Genomic DNA, 12,403 nt, shown 5'->3' on the forward strand with positions numbered 1-12,403 from the left:
GCTTCAGCTGTTTGGTTCTTCTTTACATTTTCTAACTCTTTTTGAAATTCTCACTGTGCTCATCCATTCTTCCCCTGAGTTTGGTGAGCATCCTTATGGTCATTACCTCAAACACTTTATTGGGTAGATTGTTTATGTCTATGTCGCTTAGTTCTTTTTCTGAGGTTATGTCTTGGTCCTTTGTTTGAACATATTCCTGTGACTCATTTTGCCCAATTCTCTGTGTTTATTTCTATGTTTTAGGTATGTTTCCTGATCTTGGAGAAATGGCATTATGTAGGAGATGCCCCATGGGGGGCTAGCAGCACACTCCTCTCTCTGTTCACCAGAGCTATACACTGTGGGGGTACCCCCTATGTGGGCTACATTTGCCCTTCTGTTGTTGCAAGGCCCACTACTGTAGGTACACTGGCAGATGGGCCTGGCCCCTGTCCCAGTTGGCTGTGACGCTGTGTTGTGTGCAGTAGCTGTGTGCCTGCTGGAGGGCAGGGCAGGCTTCCTGTGTGTTTGGCTGCAGAGCCTGGAGGGTGCATGAGGTTGCTGGTGGCCCACTCTTGGTTGGGGCTGGGCGCCCATGTGCCTGTCTGTGTGTACCCGGGGAAGCATGTAGTACCAGCCTGTTGGAGGAAAGGGCTGTGTTCCTATTTATTGGGTGGGCCAAAATGTTCATTTGGTTTTTTCCGTAAAATGGCTCTAGTAGCACTTAGTTGTCTCTAACTTCATTTGAAACTATTTTGTTAGATTGTATGTGACAGCTGTCATATCAGCGTGCATTTAAAAAAAGACTTATCAAAATTGGTGAATTTTTGTATAGCCATTTTACTACTGAAGATGGAAGAAAACAACATTTTCAGCATATTATGCTTTATTATTTCAAGAAGGGTAAAAACATAACTGAAACATGAAAAGATTTGTGCAGTGTATGGAGAAGGTGCTGTGACTGACTGAACGTGTCCAAAGTGGTTTGCGAAGTTTCGTGCTGGAGATTTCTCGCTGGATGATGCTCCATGGTCGGGTAGACAAGTTGAAGTTGATAGTGATGAAATCAAAACTATAACAGAACAATCAACGTTATATCACACAGGAGATAGCTGACATATTCAAAATGTCCAAATCAAGCATTGAAAATCATTTGTACCAGCTTGGTTATGTTCATTACTTTGATGTTTGGGTTCCACATAAGTTAAGCAAAAAAAAATCTTGACCATATTTCCACAAGTGATTCTGTTCTGAAATGTAATTTAAAAGTTCTGTTTTTAAAACAAATTGTGATGGGCGATGAAAACTGGATGCTGTACAACAATGTGGACTGGAAGAGATTGTGGGGCAAGCGAAATGAACCACCACCAACCACACCAAAGGCCAGTCTTCATCCAAAGAAGGTTATGTTGTATATATGGTGGAATTGGAAGGGAGCCCTCTATTATGAGTTCCTTCTGGAAAACCAAATGATTAATTCCAACAAGTACTGCTCCCAATTAGACCAACTGAAAGTGGCACTCAAGGAAAAGCATCCAGAATTAGTCAACAGAAAACCTATAACCTTCCATCAGGATAATGCAAGACTGCATGTTTCTTTGATGACTAGGCAAAAACTGTTACAGCTTGGCTGGGAAGTTCTGATTCATCCACCATATTCACCAGACATTGCACCTTTGGATTTCCATTTATTTTGGTCTTTACAAAATTCTCTTAATGGAAAAAATTTCAATTCCCTGGAAAACTGTCAAAGGCACCTGGAACAGTTCTTTGCTCAAAAAGATCAAAAGTTTTGGGAAGATGGAATTATGGAATTGCCTGAAAAATGGCAGAAGGTAGTGGAACAAAAGGGTGAATACGTTGTTCAGTAAAGTTCTTGGTGAAAATGAAAAATGTGTCTTTTATTTTTTCTTAAAAAACCGAAGGCACTTTTTGGCCCACCCAATAGATGTCTGCAAGGCCCAGGAGATCCTATATTCATTTTACTTGCAACATTCCCTAACCTTTTTTTTTTTTTTGGTGTTTATTTATGTCTTCTGGGACTATAAACCCTTTAAGTGTAGGAGCCCAATGTGTGACTTGGACTCCTTGCTCCTTGGAAAGAACCTCTGCAATTGTGCTTATTCTCTCATTTGTGGGTCACCTGTCCAGGGGTATTGGTTTTGACTGTACCCCATTCTCTACCTCTCCTACTTTATGATTCTTTATATCTTTAGTTACATAGATCTTTTCTGCTACTCTTCAGGTCTTTCTCATAGATACTTGCTCTGTAAATACTTGTAATTTTGGTGTACCCATGGGTGGAGGTCAGCTCAGAGTCTTCCTACTCCACCATCTTGACCACACCCATAATGGATATCTTGATCTGTTTATATTAACCATGGATATCCAATTCTAATTGATATTAGATAAATTGATATGATAAATGATATGATAAATTGATGGGATATTTTTAGGACTTCAACTGAGAAATATTGATGCTACTCAGTTCTGTAGCTATTTTTATTATTTAATTGCAATGTAGATCTAGCACTTAATATCAGAGTACCAGAATGCCAGATTTTAAAGAACATTCATAGTCCACTAAATTATTTGTCTTTATGTAGTACCTTATATAGGTTATTTTTTTTGTCAAGGGCTGTTTTATTTATTTTTTTAATTTTTATTTTATATTGGAGTATAGTTGATTTACACTGTTGTGTTAGTTTTAGGTGTACAGTAAAGTGATTCAGTTATACATATACATATTTTTTAAAATTCTTTTCCCATTTAGGTTATTACATAATAATGAGTAGTGTTCCCTGTGCTGTACACTAGGTCCTTGTTGATTATCTGTTTTAAATATTGTAATGTGTATATGTCGATCCTATACTCCCAATTTATCCCTCCCCACCACCTTTCCCCTTTGTTAACCATAAGTTCATTCTCTAAGTCTGTGAGTCTGTTTCTATTTTGTAAACAATTTCATTTGTATCTTTCTTTTTTAGATTCTGCCTATAACCAATATCATATGATATTAGTCTTTGTCTAACTATGATAATCTCCAGGTCCAAACATGTTGCTGCAAATGGCATTATTTCATTCTTTTCTATGGCTGAGTAATATTCCATTGTATATATGTACCACATCTTCTTTATCCATTCCTCTGTAGAACATTTAGGTTGCTTCCATGTCTTGGCTCTTGTAAATAGTGGGGCGATGAACATTGGGGTGAACATACATTTTAGAATTATGGTTTTCTATGGGTATATGCCCAGGAGTGAGATTGTTGGATCATATGATAGCTCTTTTCAGTTTTTAAAGAAACTTCCATACTGTTCTCCACAGCAGCTGTACCAATTTACATTCCCACCAATAGTGTAGGAGGGTTCCCTTTTCTCCACACCCTCTGCAGCATTTATTGTTCGTAGACATTTTGATGATGGCCATTCTGACTGGTGTGAGGTGATATATCACTGTGGTTTGGATTTGCATTTCTCTAATGATTAATGATGTTGTGCATCCTTTCATGTGTTCATTGGCAATCTGTATACCTTCTTTGGAGAAATGTCTATTTAGGTCTTCTGCCCACTTTTGGATTGGGTTGTTTGTTTTTTTGATATCGAGCTGCATGAGCTACTTGTAAATTTTGGAGATTAATCCTTTGTCAGTTGCTTCATTTACAAATATTTTCTCCCATTCTGAGAGTTGTCTTTTCATCTTGTTTATGGTTTCCTTTGCTGTGCAAAAGCTTTTAAGTTTCATTAGGTCCCATTTGTTTATTTGTGTTTTTATTTCCATTTCTCTAGGAGGTGGGTCAAAAAGGATCTTGCTGTGACTTATGCCATGGAGTGTTCTGCCTATGTTTTCCTCTAAGAGTTTGATAGTGTCTGGCCTTACATTTAGGTCTTTAATCCATTTTGAGTTTATTTTTGTGTATGGTGTTAGGGAGTGTTCTAACTTCATTATTTTACATGTAGCTGTCCAGTTTTCTCAGCACCACTTATTGAAGAGGCTGTCTTTTCTCCGTCGTATATTCTTGCCTCCTTTATCAAAAATAAGCTGACCATATGTGTGTGGGTTTATCTCTGGGCTTTCTATCCTCTTCCATTGATCTATATCTCTATTTTTGTGCCAGTACCATACTGTTTTGATCACTGTAGCTTTGTAGTATAGTCTGAAGTCAGGGAGCCTGATTCCTCCATCTCCACTTTACTTTCTTAAAATTGCTTTAGCTATTTGAGGTCTTTTGTGTCTCCATACAAATTTAAAATGTTTTAGTTTTAGTTGGAAGGAAAACATCATTGGTAATTTGATAGGGGTTGCATTGAATCTGTTGATTGCCTTGGGTAGTATAGTCATTTTGACAATATTGATTCTTCCAATCCAAGGACATGGTATATCTTTCCATCAATTTCTGCCATCTTTGATTTCTTTCATCAGCATCTTATAGTTTTTGGAGTACAGGTCTTTTGCCTCCATATGTAGGTTTATACCTAGGTATTTTATTCTTTTTGATGTGATGGTAAATTGGGTTGTTTCCTTAATTTTTGTTTCTGATGATTCCTTGTTAGTGTATAGAAATGCAACTGATTTCTGTGTGTTAATTTTGTATCCTGCACCTTTACCAAATTCATTGATGAGCTGTTGTTTTCTGGTAGCATCTTTAGGATTTTCTATGTATAGTATATATCATGTCATCTGCAAACAGTGACAGTTTTACTTCTTTTCCAATTTGGATTCCTTTTATTCCTTCTTCTTCTCTTATTGCTGGTGGCTAGGACTTCCAAAACTATGTTGAAAAAAGCGGTGAAAGTGGACACCCTTGCCTTGTTCCAGATCTTAGAAGAAATGTTTTCAGCTTTTTACTGTTGAGGATGATGTTAGCTGTGGGTTTTTCATATATGCCTTAATTATGTTGAGGTATGTTCCCTCCATGCTGACTTTCTGGAGAGTTTTTATCATAAATGTCTGTTGAATTTTTTCAGAAGCTTTTTCTGCATCTATTGAAATGAGCACGTGGTTTTTATTTGTCACTTTTTAAATGTAGTGTACAACAGTGACTGATTTGCAGATACTGAAAAATCCTTGCATTCCAGGGATAAATCCCACTTGATCATGGTGTATGATCCTTTTAATGTATTGTTGGATTTGGTTTGCTAGTATTTTTTTGATGATTTTTGCATCTGTATTCATCAGTGATATTAGCCTATAATTTTCTTTGTACTATCTTTGTATGCTTTTGGTATCAGGGTAGTGGTAGCTTCATAGAATGAGTTTGGGAGTGTTCTTTCCTCTGCAATTTTTTGAAATAGTTTCAGAAGGACAGGTGTTAACTCTTCTCTAAATATTTGATGGAATTTGCCTGTGAAGCCACCTGGTCCTGGAGTTTTGTTTATTGGGAATTTTAAAATCACAGTTTAAATTTCAGTACTTGTGATTGATCTGTTCATATTTTCTATTTCTTCCTGTTTCCGTCTTGGGAGATAGTACGTTTCTAAGAATTTGTCCATTTCTTCTAGGTTGTCCACGTTATTGGTATATAGTTGCTCCTACTAGTCTCTTATGGTTCTTTGTGTTTATGTGGTGTCCCTTGTAACTTCTCCTCTTTCATTTCTAATTTTATTGACTTGAGCCCTCTCCCTTTTTTTCTTTATCAGCCTGGCTAAAGGTTTATCAATTTTGTTTATCTTTTCAAAGAAGAAGCTTTTAGTTTCCTTGATCGTTGCTATTGTTTTCTTCATCTCTTTCATTTAATTCTGTTCTGATCTTTCTGATATCTTTCCTTCTACTGCCTTTGAGTTCTGTTTGTTCTTCTTTTTCAGTTTCTTTATGTGCATGATTAGGTTGTTTATTTGAGATTTTTCTTGTTTCCTGAGGAGAGATTGTATTACTATAATCTTCCCTCTTAGAACTGCTTTTGCTGTGTCCCATAGGTTTTGGATCATGTGCTTTTGTTTTTATTTGTCTCTAGGTATTTTTAAATTTCCTCTTCGACTGACTTCTTCAGTGATCCATTGGTTGTTTAGTAGCATATTGTTTAGACTCCATATGTTTGTGTTTTTTTCTTTTTTTTACAGTTTTTTTTTCTTATAGTTGATTTCTAATCTCATAGCACTGTGGTCGGAAAATATGCTTGATATGATTTCAATATTTTTTTAATTTAATTTTTAAAAAGTTTTATTGGAGTATAATTGATTTACAATATTGTGTTAGTTTATACTGTACAGAAAAGTGAATCAGCTGTACGTATACATATATCCCCTCTTTTTGGGATTTCCTTCTCATTTAGGTCACCACAGAGCATTGAGTAGAGTTCCCTGTGCTATACAGTAGGTTTTCATTAGTTATCTATTTTATACATAGTATCAACAGTGTATATATGTCAATCCCAATCCCCCAATTCATCCCACCCATGCCTTCTGCCTTGGTATCCATACATTTGTTCTCTACTTCTGTCTCTCTATTTCTGCTTTGTTAACTAAGGTCATCTATACCAATTTTTTCAGATTCCACATATATGCGTTAATATACGATATTTGTTTTTCTCTTTCTGACTTACTTCACTCTGTATGACACTCTCTAGGTTCCTCCAAGTCTCTGCAAATGACCCAACTTCATTCCTTTTTATGGCTGAGTAATGTTCCATTGTATATATGTACCACATCTTCTTTACCCATTCCTCTGTTAATGGACATTTAGGTTGCTTTCATGTTCTGGCTATTGTAAATAGTGCTGCAATGAACACTGGGGTGCATGTGTCTTTTTGAATTACGGTTTTCTCTGGGTATATGCCCAGTAGTGGGATTGCTGGGGCATATCGTAGTTCTACTTTTAGTTTATTAAGGAATCTCCATACTGTTCTTCATAGTGGCTGTATCAATTTACGTTCCCACCAACAATGCATGAGGGTTCCCTTTTCTTCACACCCACTCCAGCATTTATTGTTTGTAGATTTTGTCATGATGGCCATTCTGACCAGTATGAGGTGATACCTCATTGTACTTTTGATTTGCATTCCTCTAATGGTTAGTGATGTTGAGCATCTTTTAATGTCTTTGTTGGCCATCTGTATGTCTTCTTTGGAGAAATGTCTGTTTAGGTCTTCTGCCCATTTTTGGATTGGGTTGTTTGGTTTTTTTAACATTGAGCTGCATGAGCTGCTTGTATATTTTGGAGATTAATCCTTTGTCAGTTGCTTCATTTTCAAATATTTTCTACCATTCCGAGGGTTGTCTTTTCATCTTGTTTATGGTTTCCTTTTCTGTGCAAAGCTTTTAAGTTTCACTAGGTCCCATTTGTTTATTTTTGTTTTTATTCTCATTATTCTAGGAGGTGGGTCAAAAAATATCTTGCTGTGATTTATGTCAAAGAGTGTTCTGCCTATGTTTTCCTCTAAGAGTTTGATAGTGTCTGGCCTTACATTTAGGTCTTTAATCCATTTTGAGTTTATTTTTGTGTATGGTGTTAGGGAGTGTTCTAATTTCTTACTTTTACATGCAGCTATCCAGTTTTCCCAGGACCAATTATTGAAGAGGCTATGTTTTCTCCACTGTATATTCTGGTCTTCTTTGTCGTAGATTAGGTGACCATAGTTGCATCGGTTTATCTCTGGGCTTTCTATCCTGTTCCATTGATCTATATTTCTCTTTTGGTGCCAGTGCCATACTTTCTTGATTACTGTAGCTTTGTAGTATAGTCTGAAGTCATGGAACCTGATTCCTCCAGCTCTGTTTTTGTTTCTCCAGATTGCTTTGGCTATTCGAGCTCTTTTGCATTTCCATACAAATTGTAACATTTTTTGTCCTAGTTCTGTGAAAAATGCCATTGGTATTTTCATAGAGATTGCATTGAATCTGTAGATTGCTTTGGGTAATAGTCATTTTCACAATATTGATTCTTCCAGCCCAAGAACATGGTATGTCTCTCCACCTATTTGTGTCATCTTTGATTTCTTTTATCAGTATCTTATAGTTTTCTGTGTACAAGTATTTTGCCTCCATAGGTAGGCTTATTCCAAGGTATTTTATTCTTTTTGTTGCAGTGGTAAATGGGATTGTTTCCTTAATTTCTCTTTCTGATCTTTCAGTGATAGTGTATAGGAATGCAAGTGATTTCTGTGTATTAATTTTGTATCCTGTGACTTTACTAAATTCATTGATTAGCTCAAGATGCCACCCTAAAACTACTAAAGTTTTTCTATGTATCATGTCATCTGCAAACAGTGACAGTTTTACTTCTTCTTTGCCAGTTTAGATTCCCTTTATTCTTTGTTCTTCTGATTGCTGTGGGTAGGACTTCCAAAATTATGTTCAATAATAGTAGCAAGAGTGGGCACCCTTGTCTTGTTCCTGATTTTAGGGGAAATGCTTTCAGTTTTTCACCATTGAGAATAATGTTTGCTGTCATATATGGCCTTATGTTGAGGTAGGTTGCCTCTATGCCCACAAATGAGTTTTGAATTTTGTCAAAAGCTTTTTCTGCATCTATTGAGATGATCATATGGTTTTTATCCTTCAATTTGTTAATATGGTGTAACACATTGATTGATTTGTGTATATTGAAGAATCCTTGCATCATTGGGATAAATCCCACTTGATCATGGTGTATTATCTTTTTAATGTGTTGTTGGATTTGGTTTGCTAGTATTTTGTTGAGGATTTTTGCATCTACATTCATCAGTGATATTGGCCTGTAATTTTCTTTTTTTGTGACATCTTTGCCTGGTTTTGGTATCAGGATGCTGGTGGTCTCGTAGAATGAGTTTGGGAGTGCTCCTCACTCTGTAATTTTTTGGAAGAGTTTGAGAAGGATAGCTGTTAGCTCTTCTCTAAATGTTTGATAGAATTCACCTGTGAAGCCGTCTGGCCCTGGACTTTTGTTTGTTGGAAGATTTTTAATGACAGTTTCAATTTCATTACTTGTGATAGGTCTGTTTATATTTTCTAATTCTTCCTGGTTCAGTCTTGGAAGGTGGTACTTTTAGAATTTGTCATTTCTTCCAGGTTGTCCATTTTATTGGCTTATAGCTGCTTGTAGTAATTTCTTATGATCCTTTTTTATTTGTAACTCCTCCTTTTTCATTTCTAATTTTATTGATTTGAGTCTTCTCCCTTTTTTTCTTGATGAGTCTGGATAAAGGTTTATCTATTTTGTCTTCTCAAAGAACCAGCTTTTAGTTTTGTTGATCTTTGCTATTTTTTCTTTCATTTCTATTTCATTTATTTCTTCTCTGATCTTCATGATTTACTTCCTTCTACTAACTTTGGATTTTGTTTGTTCTTCTTTCTCTAGTTGCTTTAGGTGTAAAGTTAGGTTATTTGAGATTTTTCTTTTTTCTCAAGGTAGGAATGTACTGCTATAAACTTCCCTCTTAGAACTGCTTTTGCTGCATTCCATAGGTTTTGGATCATTGTGTATTCATTGTCATTTGTTTCTAGGTATTTTTTGATTTTCTCTTTGATTTCTTCAGTGAGCACTTGGTTATTTAGTAGCATATTGTTTAGCCTCCATGATTTTGTGTTTTTTACAATTTTTTTTTTCCTGTAATTGATTTCTAATCTCATAGTGTTGTGTTTGGAAAAGATGCTTGATATGATTTCAATTTTCTTAAATTTAGCGAAGCTTGATTTGTGACCCAAGATGTGATCTATCCTGGAGAATGTTCCATGAGCACTTGAGAAGAATGTGTATTCTGTTGTTTTGGGATGGAATGTCCTATAAATATCAATAAAGTCTATCTGGTCTAATGTGTCATTTAAGGCTTGTGTTTCCTTTTAATTAATTTTCTGTCTGGATGATCTCTCCCTTGGTGTACATGGAATGTTAAAGTCTCCCACTATTATTGTGTTACTGTCGATTTCCCCTTTTATGGCTGTTAGCATTTGCCTTATGTATTGTGTTGCTCCTATGTTGGGTGCATAAATATTTACAACTGTTACATCTTCTTGGCTTGATCCCTTTACCATTATATAGTGTCCTTCCTTGTCTCTTGTGACAGTCTTTATTTTAAAGACTATTTTGTCTGATATAAGTATTGCTACTCCAGCTTTCTTTTGATTTCCATTTGCATGGAATATCTTTTTCCATCCTCTCACTTTCATTCTGTATGTGTCCCTGGGTCTGAAGTGTGTCTCTTGTAAACAACGTATATACGGGTCTTCTTTTTGTATCCATTCAGCCAGTCTGTTTCTTTTGGTTGGAGCATTTAATCCATTTACATTTAAGGTAATCATTGATATGTATGTTCCTATTACCATTTTTTTAATTGTTTTGGGTTTGTTTTTATAGGTCTTTTTCTTCTCTTGTGTTTCCTGCCTAGAGAAGTTCTTTTAGCATTTGTTGTAAAGCTGGTCTGGTGGTGCTGAATTCTTAGTTTTTACTTGTCTCTAAAGCTTTTGATTTCTCCATCATATCTGAATGAGAGCCTTGCTGGGTAGAGTAATCTTGGTTGTAGGTTTTTCCCCTTTCATCACTTTAAGTATATCCCACTGGCCTGCAGAGTTTCTGCTGAAAGATCAGCTGATAACCTTATGGGGATTCCCTTGTATGTCATTTGTTGCTTTTCCCTTGCTGCTTTTACTATTTTTTCTTCGTATGTAATTTTTGATAGTTTGATTAATATGTGTCTTGATGTGTTTCTCCTTGGGTTAATCTTGTATGGGACTCTCTGCACTTTCTGGCCTTGACTATTTCCTTTCCCATGTTAGGGAAGTTTTTGACTATAATCTCTTCAAATATTTTCTCAGACCCTTTCTCTTTCTCTTCTTCTTCTGGGACCCCTATAATTTGAATGTTGGTGCGTTTAATGTTGTCCCAGAGGTATCTGAGACTTTCCTCAATTCTTTTCATTCCTTTTTCTTTATTCTGCTCAGCAGCAGTTATTTCCACCATTCTATCTTCCAGGTCACTTACCCGTTCTTCTGCCTCAGTTATTCTGCTATTGATTCCTTCCAGCATATTTTAAATTTCAGTTATTGTGTTATTCATCATTGTTTGTTTGCTCTTTAGTTCTTCTAGGTCCCTGTTAAAAGTTTCTTGCATTTTCTCCATTCTTTTTCCAAGATTTTGGATCCTCTGTACTGTCATTACTCTGAATTCTTTTTCAGGTAGCTTGCCTATTTCCTCTTCATTTGTTTGGTCTTGTGGGTTTTTACCTTGCTCCTATGTCTGCAACATATTTCTCTGTCAGTTTTTTTAGATTTGTCAAGGCTCATTTTATGGCACAGCATGTGATCAGTCTTGGAGAATGTTCCATGTGCACTTAAAAAGAATGTATATTCTGTTGCTTTCAGATGAAATACTCTATAAATATCACTTAAGTCCATGTGGTATAATTTTGCCTTCTTCTTGGATTGAGCTCTTAATTTATGTAGTGTCCTTCCTTGTCTCTTGTAACAGTCTTTATTTTAAAATCTATTTTATCTATTTTGTCTGATGTCAGTTTTGCTACTCCAGCTTTTTTTCTTAAATTTTCATTTGAATGGAATATTTTTTCCATCCCTTCACTTTGATTCTGTATATGTCCCTAGATCTGAAGCAAGTCTCCTGTAGATAGCATATATACAGATCTTGTTTTTGTATCCATTCAGCCAGTCTATGTCTTTTGGTTGGAGTATTTAATCCATTTATATTTAAGGTAATTATCAATATGTACATTCTTATTGCATTTTTTTTCCTTTTTTTTCTTTCTTTATTTATTTATGGCTGTGTTGGGTCTTCGTTTCTGTGCAAGGGCTTTCCCTAGTTGTGGCAAGCGGGGGCCACTCTTCATCGCGGTGCGCGGGCCTCTCACTATCGCGGCCTCTCTTGTTGTGGGGCACAGGCTCCAGATGCGCAGGCTCAGTAATTGTGGCTCACGGGCTTAGTTGCTCCGCGGCATGTGGGATTTTCCCAGACCAGGGCTCGAACCCATGTCACCTGCATTGGCAGGCAGATTCTCAACCACTGCGCCACCAGGGAAGCCCCTTATTGCAGTTTTGTTAATTGTTTTAGATTTGTTTTTGTAGGTCTTTTTTTCTCACTTTCCTCTTTCGTTCTCTTCTCTTGTGATTTGTTGACTAACTTTAATTTTGTGCTTGGATTCCTTTTTTATGTGTGTGTGTGTGTGTGTGTGTGTATCTATTGAAGGTTTTTGGATTGCGGTTATGATGAGGTTTTGATATAGCAGTCTATAGATAAACAAGATTGTTTTTAGTTGCTGTTTTTTTAATTTCAAATGCATTTCCAATATCCTGCACCTCTACTTTGCCTTTCTCATGATTTCTGGTTTTGATATCATATTTGTGTGCAGATGATTTCCTACCTTTACTTTATGTTTGCCATCATGGGTGAGCTTTTCCATTTGTAATTTTCTAGTTTCTAATTGTGGCCTTTTTTTCTGCCTAGAGAAGTTACTTTAGCATTTGTTGTAAAGCTGCTGTGGTGGTGCTGAATTCTTTTAACT

General features: G+C 36.1%; 1 long non-coding RNA gene across 1 annotated transcript in view; it reads right to left on the reverse strand.

Moving 5' to 3' along the window:
* Nucleotides 1-909: 909 nt before the first annotated feature.
* Nucleotides 910-12,403, reverse strand: part of LOC133092404 (uncharacterized) — a 106,473-nt gene continuing 94,979 nt past the window's right edge. The window contains exon 3 of the long non-coding RNA XR_009701050.1: nucleotides 910-1,051. This is a non-coding gene — a long non-coding RNA (uncharacterized LOC133092404). The remainder of the gene's footprint in view (nucleotides 1,052-12,403) is intronic.

The sequence above is a fragment of the Eubalaena glacialis genome, chromosome 5, assembly GCF_028564815.1.
Source record: "Eubalaena glacialis isolate mEubGla1 chromosome 5, mEubGla1.1.hap2.+ XY, whole genome shotgun sequence".
NCBI classification, from domain to species: Eukaryota; Metazoa; Chordata; class Mammalia; order Artiodactyla; family Balaenidae; genus Eubalaena; species Eubalaena glacialis.